Below are 6780 nucleotides of genomic sequence, written 5' to 3'. Positions count from 1 at the left end.
ATAAAAACTTAGGCACATGTATTCTGCAGTCTTTCTGTTCAGTGCAGTGTTTCTGTTTTGTTTTTTTAAGAATGAAGGTGTCAGGATTCCACTTTATTTAGATCCACAATGAACACATCTATGGCTGCAATCAAGAAATTTATTATATTAAGTCTGCTGTCAAAGATCTCTTTAAAGTTCTAGTGAGGAAGGCTGTAATTTAATTTGGGTTTGGGTGGGGTTTTGGGTTTTTTTAAGAAAACAAATATGTTACTTTTATTTTTGTTTTCATTGTGAGTTTAATAAAAATTTACAGGGGTTGAGTTTTCATTCATTAAGTGATGTAGATTGTCTTCCCTTCTCCTCTTTACCCCCTCTCTGAATGCATTTTGTAATATACTTCTTGTTCCAGATTGTTAACTGTCATATATAATGCCTAATCATATATTTCTTTTCAGTGAACTTTTAAAGGGATTCTCTACAAATATAGGAGACCTTGTGCACTGGGAAAGTCTGCAGTCAGAGATCTCTCCAAATTATAGAGACGATGATATCAGTTGAAGACCTGATCCATGCCATGATCTTTTCAATCACTTGCTATGCATCTGACTAAAGATGACAGAAGAATTGATACGTTTAAGTGGTGGTGTTGGAGTACTGATTATTCCATGGACTGGCAAAAGAACAGATAAATCTTGGAGAAAGTGCAGCCAGAGTTCTCCCTGAAGGCAAACATGACAAAACTTCATCTCATATACTTTGGGCATGTTGTTAGGAGAAGCTCTCCTTGGAAAGGGACATCCTGTTTGGAAGAGCAGAGGAATGGTGAAAAAGAGTAAGACCCTCAACCAGGTGGATTGACATAGTGACTGCATTAATGGGCTCAAGTGTGTCAGCGATGATGAAAATGGCACAGGATAGGATAGGGTTGCTATTGGTTGTACTTGATGCCATCTAACAACAGCAATGACAAATACATGATTAATAACATGGCAAAGAAACCTTTATTGAGCATCTCACCATTGTTAACCCTATACCAATGTTTTTAGATTCTCTCATGTAATTTCATAACAATCCTGTGAAACCTGTGTTGATATATGCAGTTTATGGATGTAGAGCTCTGTGAGATCTTCTTGACTATTCAGCTATTAGGTGGTAGAGCAAGATACCAGCCCGAGACAAAATAGTAGCTTTGTTCCAGTTAAGAGGATACTTAGGATGAGAGTGTGCTTTCTAAATGTCACATTTGATGAGGTCTCAAAGTAGTAGAAAAACCACCAGACAAGATCATAACATTATATCCTTTGGACACAGGTCTTCTCAGCCTTCAATTATTCAAACTAAATGGGAAGAATATGCTTGGTATTTCTCAAGATGAAAGAACTGAAGAACAAATTCAAGCCTTGAGTTGTAATCCTTAATGATTTTATGGGAAAAATCTTGAACGATGAAGGAAGCATCAAAAGAAGACAGAAATACCCTGAATCACTGCACCAAAAAAGATTTGTTGATGCTGAATCATTTCAGGGAGCATCATATAATGAAGAACCATATGTTCTTGTTCTACTAAAGAACGGACTCTGACCTACACTAAAGGCACTGGTAAAAAATAAGACCCCGAGACGTGGCGGCGGTTGGGGCCCCGGCTCCCTGTGCTCCTTTTCGTCCCACCGCCGCCGCCTCCTCCTCCCCTCCTCTGTTGGCAGAGGAGGCTGTGGTGGCGACTGGAGAAAGCGGCGGCGGAGGATGGCGGAAGGAGGCGGCGGTGAGCGGAGTCTGGTATCCGGTGCTGTTAGTCCTCTGCAGCCTCCTGGAGGCATCAGGCAGCGGCCGCGCTCTCCCCGCCCCACTCAGCGATGACATCCCGTTCCGAGTCGAAGGGCCAGGCACCGAGTTCTTGCTGCCCACAAGTGGAGTTTTGTATAAAGAAGACAATTACATCATCATGACAGCTACACATAAAGAAAAATATAAATGCATACTTCCTCTTGTGACAGGTGGAGATGAGGAAGAAGAAAAGGATTATAAAGGCCCTAATCCAAGAGAGCTGTTGGAACCGCTATTTAAACAAAGCAGTTGTTCCTACAGAATTGAATCATATTGGACTTAGGAAGTATGTCATGGAAAGCACATTAGACAGTACCATGAAGAGAAGGAAACTGGTCAGAAAGTAAATATTCACGAGTACTACCTTGGAAATATGTTGGCTAAGAACCTTCTTTCTGAAAAAGAACACGGAACAGAAGAAAAATCAAAAGAGATTCCTACTAAAAATATCGAAGGTCAGATGACCCCGTACTATTCTGTGGACATGGGAAACAGTACACCTTGTAGTCTGAAGCAGAACCGGCCCAGATCAAGCACTGTGATGTATATATGTCACCCTGAATCCAAGCATGAAATCCTTTCACCTGCTGAAGTTACAACCTGTGAATATGAAGTTGTCATTCTGACACCACTCCTGTGCAGCCATCCTAAATATAGGTTCAGAGCATCTCCTGTGAATGATATATTTTGCCAATCAATGCCAGGCTCGCCGTTTAAGCCCCTCACCTTGAGGCAGTTGGAAAAGCAGGAAGAAATACTAAGGTTGCCTTTTCGAAGACATAAGGAGGAAGAGTTACAATCAACCAAAGAGAGATTTCCAGCAATCCACAAACCCACTGCAATTGGCTCTCAGCTGATACTAACTCTTGGAACAACCCACATATCCAAATTGACTGATAAGAGTTCCTCAGCAGTTCTTACTGCTTTCATGGGGGTGTTGGGTGGTGGAAATAGGAATTCTGCTATGACAAACATGTACATCAGTATCATGAGGACAAAGACAGTGGGAAGACGTCTGTGGTCGTGGGGACCTGGAACCAAGAGGAGCATACTGAATGGACCAAGAAGAACACAGCGAGAGCCTATCACATTCAGGACGACGGCACCCAGACAGTCAGGATGGTGTCACACTTTTATGGGAATGGAGATATTTGTGATATGACAAACCAAGACAGGTGACTGTAAAGTTAAAGTGTAAAGAATCAGATTCTTCTCATGCTGTTACTGTATATGTTAGAACCTCACTCCTGCCAGTATATCCTTGGGGTTAAATCTCCAGTAATCTGCAAAATCTTAGATACAGCAGATGAAAATGGACTTCTTTCTCTCCCCAACTAAACGGGCACCTGTTGTTGGTACCACTGAGTCTACTCCAGTTCAGGCAGTGATGATGTAACTAGTTGTCATGATACAGCAGAACTGAACACCGCCAGTCCTGCCCCATCTGCCCCGTCATTGCGGTCCCTGAGCCCAAGGTTGCACCACGATGCCAGTACATCTCCTCCAGGGTCCTCCTCATGTTCACTGACTCCTACCAAGCACAGTTTCCTGGGTGTTTGCAGATTGCAGACTGCCTGTCTTTCTCATGTAGCCACTGCGTCAGTCACTTCTGACTCAGGGCAATGAAGATTTGAGAGCCTTCTAAATGGTGAGAAAAGACATTTTTTTAAAACAAGGCAATAATTTATTTTAAATACCATTTTGTGTTTCAAGTAAAAATTGACACAATAAGAAAAAATAATAAGACCCCAAGAATAAATGTAATATCGATTGAGATATTTCCGCAAACAGATGCAGTCCTACACATGTTCACTAGTCTATGCCAAGAAATTCTGAAGAAAGCTATCTGGCCAATCAACTAGAAAAATATTTGTTCTCGATATCTATATTTTTATTGAGAGAAATCCATATTTGTTATCTTTTTTAAAAAAGTGATCCCACAGAGTATAGCAATAACGGAACAATAATATTAAAAGTAAAATCTTTAAAATGATTCAAAATCTCCATGAGTTCTGGAAAACATTGAGAACTGTCTTTCCAGAACACTTAATTGTGTTCATAGAGAATTGGCACACAGAACAAGAAGTGATCATTCAAACAGAACAAGGGAGTTATGCATGGTTTAAAATTAGGAAATAAGTGAGTCAGGATGGTTTAAAATCAGGAAATATGTGAGTCTTTTCTCCATACCTATTCAATCTGTATGCTGAACAAATAATTCAAGACTGGACTGTATGAAGAAAAATGTGGCATCAGGTTTGGAAGAAGACTCATCATCTGCCCTATGCAAATGACACAACATTGCTTGCGGAAAATGGAGAAGATGTGGATCACTTACTGCAGAAGATCAAGGACTACATTCTCAACATCAAGAAAACAAATATCCTCACAACTGGACCAATAGATATGATAGAGGGGAATAAACCCCAAGAATTTAATTTTACTTAGATCAACAATCAACACCCATGGTAGTAGAAGTCAAGAAATCCAAAGACAAATATTTCATTGGGCCAACCTGCTGTCAAGGGCCTCTTTAAAAAAAGAGCAAAGATCTCACTTTAAAGACTAGGATATGCTTGACTCAAATATTTTCAATCGCTTCACGTAAGTACAACATTTGGACAATAAAAAAGACCGTAGAAGAGTCGATGCCTTTGAATTGTGTTGGCAAAGAATGCTGAATGGACCACCTGACAGCATATAACAACAATAATCAAAAGAACAAATTTGTTTTAAAGGAAGTGTAAACAGGGTGCTACTTAGAGGCACAGATGGCAAAATTTCATCTCATATAGTTTGGGCATGCTGTCAGGAGGCATCAGTCCTTCGAAAAGTCCTTGGCATCATGCTTGGAAAAGTTGAGGGTCAGTAAAAGAAAAGAAGACCCTCAAAAAGATAGACTGACAAAGTGACTGCAATAACAGGCTTGTACTTGGCAGAGTTCAGGAGAATGGCCTAGCACAGGGCAAGATTTTGATCTGTTGTTCATAGGGTTGCTATGAGTCGTAGTCAACTGGATGGCACCTGACAACATTTCCCCATGTGTTTTGACCCGGATTTCTACATAAGTTTCCAATTCTACTCATGAAAATTAAATTCAGAATCTACTTACAACAGAAGAAGGGAAGGCAATGGGAGAATAAGATGAGAATAGTGAATTGAGAAGAAAAGGAAAAAAATAAAATCACTCTTTTAACAGTTCAAAGAACCATGAGTATCCAAATGGTTAAGTGCTTCACTAGTAGTAGAAAGACTGGCAACTCACACCTATCAAAGAGGCACCTAGGAAGAAAGACTCAGTGACTTGTTTCTAAAAGAACAAAGACTAGAATACTTTATGGAGCAGGTCTACTCTGCACACATACTTCAGTCTTGATCCAGATAGCAGATAGAATCAACTTATTTGAAATGAATACAACAACAAGAACTAATAAAAAATTGGTTGTGTAAACCCATCCAGAAGCACTGGAGAAGAAAGGCCTAGGAATCTGCTTCCATAAAGATTACAACCCCAAAAATCCCAAGGCAATAAACCAATATAATTTAAAAAAACAAACCCCATTTTAAAAAAAAAAATCCCAAGTTGAGAACTGCTGGCCTTTGTTTTTCATGTTCTCTCTGCTCTATCTTATTCCTGGCTGTCTTTCTCATTACTAATAATTATAAAAATACTTTACCCTCAGTCTGCAACGGGGGTGGGGGAGTTGGGGTGGTGGTGGATGTGTGTGTGTGAAGGAAACTGAAAGAATCTGTTTTTTAAGACAATGTATTCAAATTTTATAAGCAAACTATTATAAAATTTTAAAAAAATTCCAAGGAGCTCAGTTTTAATCTGTAATACTTGGGGTCACCATGAGTTGAAATCAACTTAAAAATAACATGTTGGATAATTTATTTATTCTTAACATTTTAAGGCACTACTATATCTATTATCTGCCCATATTAGAGCTTAAAAATGTGAGTAGTTAACTTGTGGAAGGCTGAAGGAGTCCTAACTCTATTTCAATTCATGACGATGGCTCAGATATCACTTCATTTCTTTCTGAGCAATAAACCAGACATGTGGCTTTGCCCTCAGGGAGAGTGCAACTGAAAGAAGATTACTGCTACCGGGCGACCCCTGTTGTTGTTTGGTGAGTAGACTAAGAACCAAGCAAGAGGCAATTAATTCCCCTTCAGGTCTTGCAAACAGAAAAAATTAAGGAGCTTGTCCAGGCATGTCCATGAGTCACAACTCTGAAAACTATGTAGCCAGATGGTATGAACCCCAGAACTAATTTTGTTAGTTTATTTTCCCTTAATAGTGACTTGAATAAAAGTTTACAAAGCCGATTTGTTTCCCATTCAACTATTCATACACATTTTTTACAACATTAATTACAATTTGGTCCTCCATATCTTGTAAATGAAGGTAAGAAATAAATTGATAGTGTTATAGCCATATATTAGAAGGAAGCCACCTCAAACTTACTGTCATCAAGTTGACTCTGACTCATAGTGAACCCTCATTAGGGTTCTGAGGCTATAAATCTTTATGGCAGGAAACTGACTGGTTTCGTTGAAAAATCAGCTAGTGTCTGAAAGTTTAGAACATCTTTTACATTCTTTTAAAATCTCTGAATTTATTTGCTCTTTATTCCTTTACATTTTATTTTTAAACTCTTAGCAAACAAACAAAAATAAAACAAAGAAGAACACGTGACACAGATTTGTACAATCAAAAAATACCATCTGGCCCTGTACATAAAATGGTGGTGGTTGTTGTCGTTGTTATGTGCCGTCGAGCCGTTTGCGACTCATAGCGACCCCATGTACAACAGCCCTAAACCGTGCTCTATCCTGTGCCAATCTCATTGCCTCCGGCACACCCATCCCGCGTACCCCAGTCACTGAATCAATCCACCTCATAGAGGGTCTTCCCCTCCTGCGCTGTCCCTCTACTCTACCCAGCATGATGTCCCTCTCTAAAGACCT

At 39.6% G+C, this 6780-nt stretch overlaps 1 pseudogene; it reads left to right on the top strand.

The window, feature by feature from the left end:
* The first annotated feature begins 1725 nt into the window (after positions 1 to 1725).
* On the top strand, positions 1726 to 3144 carry LOC102865805 (annotated as a pseudogene).
* Positions 3145 to 6780: the final 3636 nt, after the last annotated feature.

Source organism: Elephantulus edwardii, unplaced genomic scaffold, assembly GCF_000299155.1.
Source record: "Elephantulus edwardii isolate Elephantulus edwardi_28Jun2011 unplaced genomic scaffold, EleEdw1.0 scaffold00445, whole genome shotgun sequence".
NCBI classification, from domain to species: Eukaryota; Metazoa; Chordata; class Mammalia; order Macroscelidea; family Macroscelididae; genus Elephantulus; species Elephantulus edwardii.
The sequence above is the reverse complement of the archived record's forward strand: the minus strand, read 5'-3'. Positions and strand labels throughout refer to the sequence as shown.